The sequence below is a fragment of the Vulpes vulpes genome, chromosome 4, assembly GCF_048418805.1.
Source record: "Vulpes vulpes isolate BD-2025 chromosome 4, VulVul3, whole genome shotgun sequence".
NCBI classification, from domain to species: domain Eukaryota; kingdom Metazoa; phylum Chordata; class Mammalia; order Carnivora; family Canidae; genus Vulpes; species Vulpes vulpes.
In genome coordinates this window covers 54,364,361-54,382,717 of record NC_132783.1, presented here as the reverse complement: position 1 = coordinate 54,382,717, position 18,357 = coordinate 54,364,361, and the positions used below count along the sequence as shown (strand labels likewise).

The 18,357-nt window shown below is 37.3% G+C and overlaps 1 protein-coding gene across 2 annotated transcripts in view; it reads right to left on the bottom strand.

Moving 5' to 3' along the window:
• The window catches only part of LOC140598421 (uncharacterized), a 107,016-nt gene that overhangs the window by 70,821 nt on the left and 17,838 nt on the right, over positions 1-18,357 (bottom strand). The gene's annotated exons all lie outside the window — the stretch shown is intronic.

Below are 18,357 nucleotides of genomic sequence, written 5' to 3'. Positions count from 1 at the left end.
ATGTTTGAGTTCCTTCTTGGTTTCTAGTTATCACAAATTTTCCTTTCTTGATTTCAAGTTCAGGTCCATTTTATCATTTGTTTTTGTTGTTAGGTTTTATCCAACATTTCTGTGTCTGCAGTGAGATGAGATTCTTCTCCTCAGTTTTGTCCCCAATAGCAACAGAAATTCTTCCAGAGGAGGGCTTGATAGCAAAACAAAAATCATTTTCAGATTGCTAAAATTTTTTCAGTCATGTTAGCTGTTGCTTTGGATTTGTTTCAAGAATTTGAAATCAAAGAAAAATATATAATAAAATCCCAAAAGAATAAGTATTTAGTTAATATAAACTTTTGAAAATTACTAGATGCTACTAGATCAGTTATAATACCATTATACATGGCTCCTTTGACATTTATCTTAATGTCACTGGTGTTGCATCATCTATGAATTTAGTTTTTACAGCCTAAGGCACTTTGTGATTGAAAAAGCTTTGTAGTTTCTCTTTTGATGATGTTGTTGATCAACCTAATACTGCCGAAACTTTTCTTGTCAGAAGAGACACTTGTATTTCATATCATAACAAAATTCATGAGAAGAATGGCCACAGTCTTGTTAATCTTTTGAAACAAAAATTTCCATTTAAAACTTCAAACCTGATTTGTTTCAAGTGTTTTTTTATAATATCAATTTTATTGTGGTTCATGACAAAATCGTACATTCATTAAAGATTTTAAAGAAATTACATTTTGTCAGTGCATGCATGACATACCAAGTTGCTCAGAGGATTTTATTTTTATTGGAAACCTATGTGCCATCCCTATTTGAACTCCAGCAGGACTGGCCACATAATTTGCAGAGTTCAGTAAGAATAATTATGGGGGTCTCCTGTTGAAAGAGTATTAAGAATTTCAGTGTAACAGCAGCAGGACATTAAACCAAATGTGGCAGTGCCCTTTTAAGCATAGGACCTTGCCTGACTGCACAGTTCTAATGCCCTGATTCCGGGTCTCCTCTGCCAGGCTAAGCCCAGCATATGAGAAGTCTACAAATTAGCTTTGTATTAAACACGAGGCAATGTTAATCAGATGGCAGATTATGAAGCGATTCAGGAAGCAACCATTTTGGAAGATCATCCAATAACAGAGACACAAACAGAGAGTCAGAGGACAGAGAAAGGGAGTAAGAATGCAAAACATAGTCTATAACCACACAGTTACAGAAAGAGAGAGAACTTCCCATGACCATGCATTATATATCTGTTTTCTCAGTTAAAAGGAGGTTATGATTCTAGAGAGGCGTGGTGTATATTAAAAAAGAATAAGAGCTATCTCACCTATTTGGCCTTGATATTGGTAGGAATGTTTTTCACCATGCATGCAATTTTGACCTGATTAATTCTTGCTTCCTCCTTCTGGTCCCTTGCCTGATATCACCAAGTGAGGCTGAATGCTCTTCCGATGTGCTTTTATAGTAATGATGTGCTAGTAAATGTTTATATTTGGCTCACCAACGGGAAAAATTGGACTTGCAGCAATTTCAGTGTTATAAATATTCACCATAGCTAGTATCACCATAGCTAATTTTGAACTACTCATGTGGTATCACTGAACTCAGAGTTGAGGAAAGAGGCACAGTAACACATCATTATATGACAATTCCACCAAACAGATACAATAGATGTAAATAACTTCGAGAGCCAGATAATTAGGAAATGATGAATTTTGAGCATTTATTACCTTTGCTTTTAATATAATTCATTTAATAGCAAGTTTAAATATTTTTAATTTTTAATAATGGTTATATTTAATAAGTTTTCAAAGTCCCTAGAAATTTAATAATCAGCTCTCCCAAACAGATAAGAAATAGTGAAAACATACCACTCTCCATAGCATCCTGTATTGATCTTAAAATAGCACCTACTATTGTTTATTTTAATTGCTTGTTTAATTGTCTGTCTTTCCTCATAGACTTTTTACCTGATAAAGGCAGACTCCTAATTTGCTGGTAAGCTATCATGGTGCCTGCCACATAATGCTCCAGAACTATGCGATGAATAAGCAAACAAAATGAAGAAATGAATGCCACAAATACTCTGCGGGGCCACTTTCAGTACCAGCTGCCACCAGCCTACTCTGTAATTTGTATGCCATTTTAAAGAATCAATTAAGCATCATCTAACGGATATCCAGTGAGTTAAGAAATCTATAGCATGATAGAATATAAGTAAAGATATTACAGTTGAATGAATACAGAGTCACCCATTCATTTGGCAAAGATTTTTTAAGCACTACCATCTTCCAGGCACTAGTGATAAAACAGTGAACAAAAGGGGAAATGTCCTACTCTCATGGTCCTTACTTCTAGTGAGGGAGACAGACAACAAATTAATTAATTAATGTATAACAAAATTTCAAGTGAGGATAAGTTCTGTGAAAAAGAAAAAGGAGGAAGAGGATAAAGAGTGAGAAGTGCTAGTGTGATCAGTAAAGCTCTCTTAAGAGAGCTTTGAAAAGAAAAAGGAGGAAGAGGATAAAGAGTGAGAAGTGCTAGTGTGATCAGTAAAGCTCTCTTAGGAGAGCTTTGAACTATCTTGAACAGAAGCTTTCTCTTCTGTTCAAGATACTTGAGTGAACTGAAGGAGCTAGCCATAGGAATATCTAAAGAAATATTCTGGGCAAAAAAACTACAGATACAAAGATGCTATGCAAAATTAGACAGAGTATGTTGGACAAATGGCACAGAGGTAAGTATGCCTGTAGTGGAGTGAGCTAGAGATAGACAATACGGGCACCTGGGTGGCTCAGTAGTTGAGATCTGCCTTTGGCCAGGTCATGATCCTGGGGTCCTGGGATCGAGTCCCACATCAGGCTCCTCGCAGGGAGCCTGCTTCTCCCCCTGCATATGTCTTTGCCTCTCTCTGTGTGTCTCTCATGAATAAATAAATAAAATCTTAAATAAAAAGATAGATAATATAAAGACCCACGTATAGGTCAAGGAAAGAATTTGGTGTTATATTGTGCATATGATGCCATTCTGTTGTCAGGAATACACTTTAAAATATTTCACCTAAGCAGAGTGTGTATGTATGTGTGTGTTGACTTTAATCCACACCCTTGGGGCAGTTAGTTAATATTTATAATACTCTGAGCAGTAATTCACACTCAGGTGCTTTAGGTATTTGGAAGACCATAATCAGGAGTCCACATTCCAGAGTTGTTTCAGCAAGTGTTTCAAATATCACCATCTAAATCTCCACCAAAAAAAATCCTAAAACAGCATTAAGGATATTAGAAGTAATCTTGCATTGCATGATTGGTAATATGCTAGATTAGTAAATACATTTAGTATTTACTAGTAAATACATTTAGTAAATACATTTAGCTAGAAAGTCAGTAAAGCACTAGTGCCCTTACATGAAGAAAGTGTAAAAATCTGGCAGGCCCAAGATATCTGACATTTACAGGACAGAGCTTTTGACCTGGAGCTCCACAAGGTTCAGTGTCTCCCCATCCCCTCTCATGCCTCACTGCCATGGGTATACATATACACACATAGGCCTAACAGAAGATTCTGTTACCTGATCCTATTAGAAACTTGGCTCATCCTACATTGGAATAGTGACATGGCTGCCTTAAAGTGAATCTTGTGATGTGACAAAAGGATAAAAAAGAAATGAGATTAAATAACTGCTTTTATACCTGTTTGCTAGTACTTGTTCATACATGCAGCAGAATTCTTCTAAACATTCCCAATATACCTAGGGAGGGAAGCTATGGGAAAGAGGACATGTAACACTCAGCCCACCTCTAAATACAAGTGGTAAATTGTATGGAAAACATTAGAAGGATATTGAGCCAGGCAGTGACAAGCCCAGACTTAGTGGGGCACCTGGGTGGCTCAATTAGTTAAGAGTCAGGCTCGTGATTTTGGCTCAAGTCCTGATCTCACGGGTCAATGGATCAAGCCCTACGTCCGTTCTTCACTCAGCAGAGAGCATGCTTGAGATTCTCTCCCGATGTCCTTCCTCCCACTTGAGCACTCAAGCATGTACACATGCACACTCACATGTTCTCTCAAATAAATAAATAAATCTTTAAAAATAAATTCTCTGTTAGTGTTACAGTTGCTAATTTTTGAAGACTTTTATGTGTCCAGTAGTAATTAGCCCATAGATTTCAAACAACTCCATAGAAATATGATTATTTTTTCCCTTCTCTGAAGAGAAAAGTTAGCTGAATAACAGTATCAAAACATGAGTAACTATAGGGTGATGTGGATGTTCAGTGGAAGACCCATGCTTTTGAGCACTCTAACTTCTTCCAAAATTAAAAACATTTCACATTTTAGTGTTTTTTTTCTGTAAGTGAACTTAAGATTTGTTCAGTACAAAGTTATTTACTCCATTATTTCATGCTTTACAAGAACCTCTCTCCTGTTAGGAAGGCTCAAGTGGTAACAGCAGAATGTTTCATTACTTAACCAAAAAGTGAATAATTACTATTAAAACACTTTTTACACTCCTAGAATCTCTCTGTGATGAATTCAGAAAGGGCTCAACTAGGTAGCTGTGGCTTGGGGTTCTTAGGTGGTAGTAGGCAAACAGTGGCTGGATGAAGCTGGTGTGATTAATGGGAAATGGAGCAGCTGGGTGATGGTCAGGCATCTCTCTCTCTCTCTCTCCCTCTCTCTCTACTACCCTTCCTTCCTCCCTCTCTCTCCTCCTTCCTCTCTTTCTCACTCTTTCCCTCTCTTCATTTGGTTTCATGGCTTCTTCATGTTTCCTCTGTCTGAGCTAGTTTGGACTTCCTTACAGCATGGTGCCTCAGGCCAGAGGGACTGCTTATATGGCAGCTGACTTCCTTGAGAGCAAATCTGCCAAGAGGATATGACAGAAGTATGAGGTATTTCTACGACCTAGTCTCTTTGGCCACATAGCATCACTTCTATCATACTCTTTTGATCAAAGTAGCTGCAGAGTTCCTCCAGCTTTGAGGAAAGGGAACTTAGATCCCTCTTTTGATAGGAGGCATATCAAGATCACACTATAAAAAGAATACACAGGATATGAGATGTTGTTGCCATCTCTGGAAAATACAATCTGCAACACAGAAAAATACTTCTTTGAGGTAGTCTTCCAATGGGTAGTCTATCCATTCATCTATTGATGGACACTTGGGTTGCCTCCATACCTTGGCTATTATAAATAATGCTACAATAAACATAGGGATAGATATACCTTTATGCATTAGTGTTTCCCCATTCTTTGGGTAAATATGTAGTGGTAGAATTACTGGATCACATTGGAATTCTAATTTTATGAGGAACTTCCATACTGTTTTCCACAGTGGCAGCACTAGTTTGCATTCCCACTAATAGTGTATGAGAGTTCTTATTTCTCCATATCCTTGCCAACACTTGTTATTTCTTGTTGTTGTTTTTTTTTTTAATTTTAGCACAGTGGCAGCACTAGTTTGCATTCCCACTAATAGTGTATGAGAGTTCTTATTTCTCCATATCCTTGCCAACACTTGTTATTTCTTGTTTTTTTTTTTTTAATTTTAGCTATTCTAACAGGTGTGAGGCAATATCTCATTTTGATTTTTGAGTTTTTATTTGCATTTCCCTGATGATGAGATGAGTGATGTGGGGCATCTTTTTGTGTGTCTGTTGGCCATCTGTATGTCTTTGGAGAAATGTCTGTTCACATACTGCCCATTTTTAATTAGATTATTTTGTTTTTATGGCGTTGATGTGTATAAGTTCTTTATATATGTTGGATACTAACCCTTGACTTGATATATCATTTGTAAATATCTTTTCTCATTCAATAAGCTGTCTTTGTGTTACTTTGTTATCTTGTTGGGGCTGCTTACACACTGCCATGAGTGTGGCACCGCTTGGGATGGATTCCTGCAGAGGCCAAGTTAGAGGGGACAGGTCCATAGGAGACTGTAGGGGCAGGACATGCTGTTAGCAGGCTAGGCAGAGAGTGTTCATGCTGCACTGGTTCCTGCAGGTGTCTGCATATCTCATCTGGGGTGTGGGGTAGGGAAATGGTGCCCACCAGCCCCTTTCGGAGAAGTCTCCCAAACATCCCTGCCCCCTCAGTACATATTCTGAGATTAGTAAGTAAATCTTCCTTCATATCCTAAGTGTTTTTTCAAACTGCTATTTCTATATTGTATCTCAGTGTGGTTGTTTGCAATTCTGTCTTTTTAAGAGGAGAGACTCAGTTTCCTATTACTCTCCACCTCTCCCAGAACTGAGCCACTGATTTTTACAGTTCCAGGTATTAAGTTCTACTAATCGCAAAAACCTCAAAAAATTAAGCCTTGTGATTTTCAAAGCCAAATGTTATGGTGATCCTTCTTCCCAGTGTGGGTCCTCCAGGCCTCGGGTGCCTGGTGTTGGGTCTGCTCCACTCTCTTCTTGATGCTTATCATGTCCTTCCCACCAGTGGACAGTCTCAAGGGTGACTTTGTTTTCCTACCATGTCATCTTCCATGAAGGAAGATGGCCCTTCCTACCATCTTCAATGTGGCTTCTTCTCTACATGTAACTGTGGAGTCTGTTCTGCCAATCTTTGGGTCATTTTCTGGGTTATTTACATGTGGTGGGTGTTTATAGGATGTAGAAGCTATCTATGTGTATCTGTGAGATGAGGTGAGTTTAGGATCCTCCTACTCTGCCATCTTCCCCAGAAGTTTATTTTTTATATATTTATTCTGTTTTGTTTTAATAAAATCCAGTCTAGAAATGCAATGTATTATTAATTAATCCCTTCAATGCCATCACTTTCTACACCTATTGGCAGGTGTAATGATAATTATAGAATTAATCAAAATAACAAAATCAGTTTTCAAAAAACTCCATTTTCTGAGCACTGGAATTAGCTATGGTTTCCCCTTAACTTCATTTGCTGTGAACATTATTGTAGATATTTTTTACTCCTATAATCATACAACTTAAAAATAAGTCCAAATATGGAAAAACTAGACTTTTCGCACCAACTGATAAACGTTTGGGAAGATAGTTTTCCTTGCTCTGTCGAACTGTTCTTATGGGAAGTTCTGCTAAAGAACCATGACAATGAAAAGGGAATTCAACTAATATTTCTAGGCCAGTATACTATTATGCTTGGGTTAATAATTACAGGGAGAATTATTCACAGGAAAACATTTTGTTCAGAAATTAACTTCTTTCACCCAAACTGCTCGAAGCATAAAAATTGTCATGTGGATTTTAACATGTTATCTGACTCTATTTCTTACAAAATGTTCAGTGCAAGCAATGACTAATTATAGCACTTGATATCTAGAATTTCTGAAACATTAAGTTGAGAGAAGTTAAGACAGCAGAATCAGTGGCTCAGCTCTGGGAGAATTGGAGAGTGATAGGAAACTAAGTCCCTGCTCTTAAAGGAGGACTCTAGGTAAGAGGACTCTATGCTTGCCTCATCCCTGGAACACAGCGAGATCAATACCAAATCAGTCTGAATACCTAGGAAATCAATTTGAGGACCGAGAAAACAAAGTGCACAACTAAGGGAAAAAAGAGGCCACATTGTGGAAGGCAGGAGATATAGAGATGTGATTTGGGGGAGAAGAGAATCACCCATGCTGCAGAAGGGAGTGAGCCCTGATCAGAGAGAGAGGAGGGAACAGAGTGCAGGGTATTGCACAAGAAAAACACTTCCCCAAAACCACTGATGGGGAAAATGAAAGGGGCTAATTGTTCAAGTTTTTACAAAGAAGGGGCTGAAAATCTGAAGTTTTAGAAGTCCAGGCCATTGCCAGGTGGAGTCTGGTGGGCATAGAGGTACTCCTATGGAGAAAGAGGGCAGAGGCCTGGGAGTGGACAGCATGGTCTAAGGATCCCCTGAATTACACTGGGAGACAGTTCTTGAAGTGCATTTGGGAGAGGTGGCACTGCCTCTTTGGGGACAAAAAAAGCCATTGGGCACCATTGAGCTGCCCATTCATTAGCTTATGAACAGAGATGCCTGTTTAGGGCAGCTAACCTGGACATCAGCTTTATGCTGCACTTTACCATAAACTTCAAGCCCTTAGTCATTCATGTGACTGCCCTTCTGGGACAAACTGGCACCAGCTAGTGCAGCAAGACCTTCCCCCAAAGGATCAACATGGATCCCCACCATGCCAGGTTTTGAAGTCCAGTTGGCATGCCTGAGATAAAACACAGGAACACTGCACTGCTGTGTGTCAGACACAGACAAGGTGAAAGTAAGGATCTGAGAGATACCTGGGACAAATGAGGGGAAATTATTCACTCTTCCTGAACAGTGATAAGTGTGAACTCCCCTCCCTAGGGATGAGAAAGCAGGCTGACACCATTTACCCCCACCCACCACCCATCAGCACCATGGGACTTCCGTGAGCAGCATGGCACCCCACAGTGGAAGCTTGAGCCACTTAGATCAAGCCCTACCCCCCTGTGCTCTGTAGGTAATTCTGAACTAAGGCAAATGTGCCTGAGAATCATAACAGCTAAGGGCCTCTCCCTTAGAAGATGAGCACAACCCTCCCACGCACACACCGCCTGCACACACCAAGTCTACTGATCATAGAGTGGTGCAAAGCTTAAGCTCTATGGGAATAGGATCTAGCCTCTAGCCTTTTAATAAGCAGACCAAAATGCACTTAGCTGAAACTTGCTACACACTGTAGACAAGGCCCAAACACTTCCTACTGTAGTCAAGGAGAAACTCTGCAGAGGATTGATCTGAGGGAAAAAGCAGCCAAAACGCAATAGCAGAGTGTACACTGCATCCACCAGAAACACTTCCTGAAGTACCAGGCCCTGGATCATATAGGACATATTCTTAATATAGCTATTACTCCTAGGAGCAGGAAACATAACAGGCTTTCATAACACATAGAAGACAGAGACCTAGACAAAATGCCAAAATGGAGGAATTCACCCCAAAAGAAAGAGCAAGAAGGAGTCATGGCCAGGGATCTAATCAAAACAGATACAAGTAATATGCCTGAACCAGAATTTAAAATAACAATCATAAGAATACTAACTGAGCTTGAAAAAAGTATAGAAGACACCAGGGACTTCCTCACCACAGAGATAAAAGATCTAAAAACTAATCAGGCTGAAATAAAAATTGCTATAACCAAGACGCAAAACCAACTGGATGTAATGAGCACAAGGATAGAAGAAGTAGAGGAACAAATTAGTGAGATAGAAGATAAAATTATGGAAAATAATGAAGCTGAAAAGAAAAGGGAAGAAAAATATTGGGTCACAAATATAGATTTAGGGAATTCAGCAATTCCATAGAGCATAATAGCATTCACATCACAGGGGTCCCAGAAGAAGAAGAAGAGAGAAAAAGGGGCGGAAGGCTTATTTCAGCAAATTATAGCTGAAAATTTCCCTAATTTGTTGATGGAAACACATCCAAAGCCATAGAACTCCCATCAAAAATCAACAAAAGCAAGCCAACATGAAGACATATCATAGTAAAATTGGCAAAATACAGAGATAAGGAAAGAGTCCTGAAAGCAGCAAGGGAAAATGAAACCCTAACCTACAAGGGAAGACTAATAAGTTTAGCAGCAGATCTCTCCAAAGACACTTGGCAGGCCAGAAGGGAAGGCATGATATATTCAATGTGATGAATAGGGAAAATATGGTCATTTTAGATCTAGAGACACCTGCAGATTGAAAGTGAGGGGATGAGAACCATTTATCTGCTGATGGACATCAAAAGAAAGCCACAGTAGCCATACTTATATCAGAAAAAGTCAATTTTAGACAAAAGACTGCAACAAGAGATGAAGGAGGGCATTACATTATAATTAAAAGATCTATCCAACAAGAAAATCTAACAATTGCAAATATTTATGCCCCCAACTTTGGAGCACCCAAATATACAAATCAAATAATAACAAAAAAGGAATTCATTGATAATAATACAATAATAGTAGGGGATTTGAACAGCAATGAACAGATAATCTAAGCAGAAAACCAACAAGAAAGCAATGGCTTTGAAAGACACACTGGACTAGTCATTCAGAATTTTCATCCTAAAGCAGAAGAATGCACATTCCTTTTGAGTGCACATGGAACATTCTCCAGAATAAGTCACATACTGGGTCACAAATCAGCCCTCAACAAGTACAAAAAGATTGAGATCATACCTTGCATAGTTTTAGGTCACTACGCTATGAAACTTGAAGTCAATCACAAGAAAAAAGAATGGGAAAACACAAATACATGGAGGCTACAGAACATTCTACTAAAGAATGAGTGGTTTAATCAGGATATTAAAGAGGAAATAAAGCAATACATAGAAACAAATGAAAATGAAAACACTTCAGTCCAAAACCTTTGGGATGCAACAAAAGCAGTCATAAGAGGGAAGTATATAGCAATACAGGCCTACCTCAAGAAGCAAGAAAAGTCTCAAATACAAAACCTTATAAATAAAGAAACTAGAAAATGAACAAGAAAAAAGTCTAGGGCCAGTAGAAGGGAAATTAGTAAAGATTAGAGCACAGATAATTGATATAAAAACAATAACAACAACAAAACCCCAGAAGAATTGATAAATGAAACCAGGAGCTGGTTCACTGAAAGAATTCATAAAATTAATAAACCCCTAGCCAAACATATCAAAAAGAAAAGAAAAAGGATCCAAGTAAATAAAATAATGAATGAAAGAGATCACAACAAACACCACAGAAATACAAACAATTATAAGAGAATATTATGAAAAACTATATGCCAACAAATTGGACAACCTGGAAGAAATGGATAATTCCTAAAAACATATAAACTATCAAAACTGAAATAGGAAGAAATAGTAAATTTGAACAGACCCATAACAAAGAAATAGAATCAGTAATCAAAAATCTCCCAACAAAACAAAAGCCCAGGGCCAGATGGCTTCTGAGGGGAATTCTACACATTTAAAGAAGTTATACCTATTCTTGCCAACTGTTCAAAAACATAGAAATGGAAGGAAAACTTCCAAACTCATTCTACAAGGCCAGCATTACCTTGATTCCCAAACCAAAGAACCCACTAAAAAGGAGAGTTATAGGCCAATATCTCTCATGAACATGGATGCAAAAATTCTCAATAAAATACTAGCAAATCAAATCCAACCATACATTAAAATAATTATTCCCCATGATCAAATGGGATTCATTCCTGGGCTGCAAATGTAGTTCAATACTTGAAAATCAATCAATGTGACATACCACATTAATAAAAGAAAGGATAAGGACAATATGATCCTCTCAATAGATGCAGAAAAAGCATTTGATAAAGTACAGCATCCTTTCTTGATAAAAACCCTCAACAAAGTAGGGATAGAGGGAATAGGACTTAACATCATAAAGGCCATATATGGAAGACTCACAGCTAATATAATCCTCAGTGAGGAAAAACTGAGAGCTTTTCCCTAAGGTCAAGAACATGACAGAGATGCCCATTCTCACCATGGTTGTTCAAGATAGCACTAGAAGTCCTAGCTTCAACAATCAGACAACAAAAAGAAATAAAAGGCATCCAAATCAGCAAGGAAGAAGTCAAACTTTCACGACTTACAGGTGATTTGATACTCTATGTAGAAAACCCAAAATACCCCACCAAAAACTGCTAAAACTGATACATGAATTCAGGAAAGTCACATGATACAAAACCAACATGCAGAAATCTGTTGCATTTCCATACACCAATAATGAAAGAGAAATGAAGGAATTTATCCCATTTACAATTGTGCCAAAAACCATAAGATACCTAGAATAAACCTAACCAAAGAGGTAAAAGATCTGTACTCTAAAAACTATAGGACACTGATGAAAGAAATTGAAGATGACACAAAGAGATGGAAAAACATTCCATGCTCATGGAAGAACAAATATTGTTAAAATGTCCATACTACCCAAAGCAAGCTACACATTTAATGCAATCTCTACCAAAATACCACCAGCATTTTTCACAGAGCTATAACAACAATCCTAAAGTTTGTATGGAACCACAAAGACCCAAAATAGCCAAAGCAACCTTGAAAAAGAAAGCAAAGCTAGAGACATCACAATTCCAGACTTCCAAGTTATGTTACAAAGCTATAGTCATCAGAACACTATGGTATTGGTGAAAAAGCAGACACGTAGATTAATGAAACATAATACAAACCCAGAAATGGACCCACAACTGTACAGTCTACTAATCTTCAACAAAGCAGAAAAGACCATCCAATGGGAAAAAGACAGACTCTTCAATTAATGGTGCTGGGAAAACTGAACAGCTACATGCAAAAGAATGTAACTGGACCACTTTCTTACAGTACACAAAAATAAATTCAAAATAGATGAAGGATCTAAATGTGAGATTTGAAACCATCAAAATCCTAGAGGAGAACACAGGTGGTAATCTCTTTGACCTTGGCCATAGCAACTTCTTACTAGATACATCTCTGGGGGCCAGAGAAACAAAAGCAGAAATGAACTATTGGGACCTCATCAAGAAGTCTTCTTCAAAATGAAAGAAATAATTGCTAAAATTAAAAGGAAACCTATGGAATGGGAGAAGATATTTGCAAATGACATATCTGATAAAGGGTTAGTATCCAAAATATATAAAGGACTTATCAAACTCAACATCCAGAAAACAAATAATCTAGCTAAGAAATGGGCAGAAGACATGAACAGACACTTTTCCAAAGAAGACATACAAATGGCTAACAGACTCAAGAGAAGCTGCTCAATATCACTCATCCTCGGAAATACCAATCAAAACCATGAGAGATACCACCTCACACCTGTCAGAATGGCTAAAATTAACAACACAGGAAACAGCAGATGCTAGCAGGGATGCAGAGAAAGGGGAATCCTCTTACATAATTGGTGGGAATACACACTGGTGCAGCCTCTCTGGAAAAACAGTGTGAAGATCCCCAAAAAGCTAAAAACAGAACTACCCTACAACCTAGCAATTGCACTTCTAATAATTTACCCAAATGATACAAAAAATACTTACTCAAAGGGGCATATGTACCCCAATGTTTATAGCAGCATTAAAAACAATAGCCAGATTGTGTAAAGAGCCTAAATGTCCATTGATTGATGAATGGATAAAGAAGTTGCGGTTTATACATATAATGGAATAGTATCCAGCCATCAAAAACAATTAAATCTTGCCATTTACAATGATGTGGATAGGTCTAGAGTGTGTTATTGCTAGTGAAATACATCAGTCAAAGAAAAGCAAATACCATATGACTTCACTCATATGTGGAATTTAAGAAACAGAACAGATGAATATAAGGAAAGGGGAAAACAAGAGAGGGAGGCAAACCATAAAAGACTCTTATCTATAGAGAACAAACTGAGAGTTGCTGGAGGGGAGGTTGGTGGGGAATGGGGTAGGTGGGTGATGGGTACCGAGGAGGGCACTTGTTGTGATGAGCACTGGGTGTTATATGTAAGTGATGAATCGCTAAATTGTACTCCTGAAACAAATATTACACTCTATGTTAACTAACTAGAATTTAAATACAAACTTTTAAAAAATTAGCATGAATGGAACACTCCAGCCCTGTGGGGTGAGAATGTCTTCAAAACTTGGGGTGTTTTAGTAAAAGAAAAATCAGGATGGATCCTTTTTCATTTATTACTTTTAGTGCCTGGGTAATAAGAACAGTATCAAAGGTAATGTTCATGTGAAAGCAGAATCAGAGATAATGTTGACATGGTCACCAAGCTGTGGGATGACTCAAAGAGGATAGCGTATCCCATTAGCAGAACTCTCCTTGATCTTCATCCAAGAATTCATTGGATCCTCATGTGTTTATTCTGTTTCATTATTTTATCTCTTCACTCATTGCATAGTAATCAATTCAAATCCTTGCTATGCCACCTACTCATTTGTGTGAACATGAGAAAGTTACTCAGCATTCCCATGCCTCCATTTTCTCATCCGTGCAATGGAAATAATAATATGCTTCTCTCACAGACATGTTAGGAGGATTTAAGCATGTAATTTAAAAATTTACTAATGATTATGTTTGTTGTATTATTGTATTGTATTTTAATATCACAAGGTGTTGTGATTATTGTTTCCCCATCATGATGACTTTATAAAAAAAGGAATTCAGAAGAACCACATAGTACTCACCAAGCAGTTAACTTAAATATCTATAACACAATAATGTCTTATTATAGAGACATTGATCCAAAATTCCAGTCCTAGTGACATTTTAACTGGCCCTTAATGTTATAGCTAAGAAATGTATAAAGGAAAATATCAACAGAATCAAAGGTTTTGTTCCTGAACTACCCTTCAATCTATGTTTATTTCCTTTGGACGCTGGCCATTTTGTTTTACTCTCTTGCCTCTCCTCCTGGGTTTTTCATCTTAATTCACCTTTTGAACTATTTCTTGGTTCACAATGTTGCATTTGTTTCCCAAAACTTTCACTAGCTTTCTGCTTCCTGGAACAATGTCTCAATAATTTACTCTCTTTTGGCATTGACCCAGGACTCCTTCCCTTCAGTGCCTCCCACCAACTGCTGTGTACCTCCTCCTGCTGTGTATGACCTTGACTGGCATGACTCAATTCTCTCCTTGCTTAAACCAGGAAAGGCTGGCTAAGGAGACTTGCCAATGTGTTAACTGATGTTGATCAGGACGGGAAGGTAAAATGAAAACTTAATAAGAGTAATCTTGGGGGATTATGGGATTAGAGATAATCCCCCAAAAATATTTCTTTAATTTTTAAAAGGGAGGAAGAGGAACATAAACAATGACAGACCTTACAGTATCCAATGTTGAGAATTCCAAAATCTTATGACAGTTTCAAAAACAGAAGTTTCTTATATCTGTTATTGGAGGGACATCAGGACATGGCAGACGGTAGGTCAAATTCACATTCAGTCAGTAAACAGCATAGAACTAAGGTGCTGCATGAGGCCTTGACCTATAACCTCTCATCTATCTAATATGTTTAATAATAGCTGGATACCTTTTGTTTGGAAAAAGTCCTGAGGCTGATATGTTAGCAGCTGACAAGATATTTCCTCTGAATTAACATCTCTACAAGTTCTTATTGTAAGTCAAGTGAGCAAACTCAAGAGAAAATGCAGGAGTTCAAAAAGGAAAACGGGGTATCTCAGCCAACCTCATCCATCCAGTGGCTCTGCAGGAACTTTAGGACAAGGAGAATAAATAATGGATTCTTCTGTATTATGCACAAATATCGACCAAATCAAACCATAGAACTTATTCATATTATAGGTGAAACTGCAATCTTAAAACTTTCACCTGAGCTATATTGCTTTAAAAAATGAGATCCAAAAGTAGATAACATTTTGTTTGGAACATACAGAGTATTTAATAGACAACAAGGTTGCTCTGCTTTAGAAATAGAACTGAGAGGTGCCTGGGCAGCTCAGTCAGTTAATTGTCCAACTCTTGGTTTCAGCTCAAGTCATGAGATCATGACCCACATCAGGCTCTGCACCAGGAATTAAGATTCTCTCTCTCTCCTTCTGCCCCTCCCCCTCTACTTTCTCTCTCTCTCTAGAAAGAAGGAAAGAGAAAAAGAAAGAAAGAAAGAAAGAAAGAAAGAAAGAAAGAAAGAAAGAAAGAAAGAAAGAAAGAAAGAAAGAAAAGAAAAGAAAGAAAGAAAGAAAGAAAGAAAGAAAGAAAGAAAGAAAGAAGGAAGGAAGAAAGAAAGAAAGAAAGAAAGAAAGAGAGGAAGGAAGAGAGGAAGGAAGGAAGGAAGGAAGGAAGGAAGGAAGGAAGGAAGGAAGGAAGGAAGGAAACTGAAATTTGGGGATTGAGCCTAGCAATGAAACAGAAGAAAAATTGGGAGATGTCATGCACTGAATTGTGTCCTCCCTGAAATTCCTATGTTGAAGCCTTAAATCTCAGTACCTCAGAATGTGACTGCACTCAAGATACGACCTTTGAAGAGGTAATTAAGTTAAAATGAAGCTGTGAAGGTGGGCCTTAATCTCTTCTGCCTGGTGTCAATAAAGAAGAGATTCAGACACTGGAGAGGTACCAGGGATGCAATGTATGCACAGAGGAAAGGCACAGTGACTGTCTGCTTATAGTAGGTGCAGTTTGGATATCTTCAAGTCTCCAGTCTCCTCTTTCTCTAACATCTGTATTTATTGAATTTTTAGTTTTTACCTCCCTCTTGATTCTTGCAACTGCAGTCCTTTTCCTAAATCACTCTGCTCTATTATGCACACTGCCCTGATTCCCTCACTGACCAACAACACAAAGCATTTATATTTAGCAGACTATGCCAAAGTTTGGAGTTGCACAGTCTTAAACCAATGCCTTGTGTGTTTTCTGCCCTTAAGGGCCCAGAGGGATTTTGAAGTGCCTAGAAAGTGAACCTTAAGTAGATAGGAAGAAAGGAAAATGTTTAATAGTTATCACTTGACATATGAGTTTACACTGAATCTCATATTAAGGCACTACTGAGACTGAGCAAAGATTCCTTCTGAAAAGGTCCAATAAAGCAAATAGTCAGTATTGTGTTGATTTAACATTAACAGAAAACAGGAGCTTGGGTAATATGTGTTGCATCTGTGCTCCTAAAATTAACAGCAATTAATCCTGATTAGACTAGTGTCTCGATACTCATCTTTGTCTTGATAGATTGCCATACAATCAAGAACAAATATCCTGGTAAATTGATGTGAAAGATACTGGAAAGAATGAAAGTAGCCTGAAAAGTTCTATCATGGATATTATAAATACCTCAGTACCTAACATGCAAAACAAACTACTATGGAACAGGGCTACTTATTTTAAAATTTTCTTTCCAGTCATCTAAAGAAGGATTTCTACATAACAGCAATAGAATTTTCCATCTGGTGACCAGTTTTTGAAGGATGAATTTTAAAAATATTGTTGAGTTTTGTCTCTAGTAATTACTATTCTAAACAACTGACTTTTGGGGTCTCAAATACTAATCTTTTTATAATTATAGTCTTTTGTCAGTTTCAGTTAGGTTTTCTAGTGAAACTCCCAACTTTTAGGCTGGGATTTGGATTGCACAATTTTTGGTCAATTCAGCAAAATGTACACATGTGCTGTGGTGAGGGTTTCATCTTCCTAAGGCTATGCTTATGGGCAGGAGAAAAACAAAGTGCTCCAGTGAATAAACTGTCATTATCGCTTGGTCATAGTCAACTTTCCTAGACCTCTGTTTCACTACTCAAACAGGAAGTTCAAGAGACGACAGCTTTCTTCACAAACCTTACTTTGCATACTGGAAAAAAAATTGCATAAACTGAAACCAAAAATAACTGCTTGATACCTTCTTCAAGTTACCTTCCAAATTATTCCTTATAACAGGAAGCAAACTGTTGATTTTATTTACTAAGGAGCATGCTTTCCATGATTTTCTGAAGAGGTAAAAATAAAAGATTTCATAATAGCCAAATTTGAATGCAAGTATTTTGGTAATCAACACTATGAGCACAATCTATTACTTTAATATATGTAGCATTGCATGACATTATATTATATATTTATTTGTTAATTTATTTACATTTAGCCTTGCCATTTGAATTCAAACCCCTTTATAGGTTTTATAGTCACTTTATAATTGAAAACCTTAGCAGAGTTAATAAAAAAATATTTTGTGACTACTTTGGGTAGTACATTACTTACTATTTTTGTCTGTAGCTTTGATTTTCCATGATTTTCAGACACAAGAGTGAAATATGGAAGGCATAGTAATAAAGATACTTGGCAAGATCATATTTCCCTCAGGGTGATGGAATTACAAAAAGATGCATTTTTCAAAAAATAAGTGATTATCTTATATTGGGTTTAAACCATGTTTCTAAATGTAAATGCATTCATAAATTTTGTTACATATTATGAACAAAACCAAAGTTTAAGTAGAAATATCTTTAGTTGACAATTACCTTTTATGATCCAAGCTCTCCAGCAATTAGGTAAAAAATAATTATTGCATTTTATGCATTGGACAGAGTATGCTAAATTATAGGGGTAAATCTACTGTATCTGATCAAGCAATATATTCCACCAAAAAAATGATTTTTAAAAACCACTTTGACCAATGAAATTAGATGTACTAGCCAGGCTCTCTTTTTTTTTCTTTTTTTGGTGGGGAAACAGAGGGGAGTGTAATGGCCAATGGTTTTGTTGGATAGGCAGGGACTTAGAAGGAACATGATTAGAAAATTGGAGACAGAGATATTTGGGAACAGGTATGTGGATAGACCTTTCTGAATGGGAAAAACTGTGAAGATGTTTGTGTTCCATATGAATGCTTATCAAAAGGCAATGCCAGAGAGAAGAATCCTAATAATTAAGGGGATAGGATGACCTGTTCTGTGGATA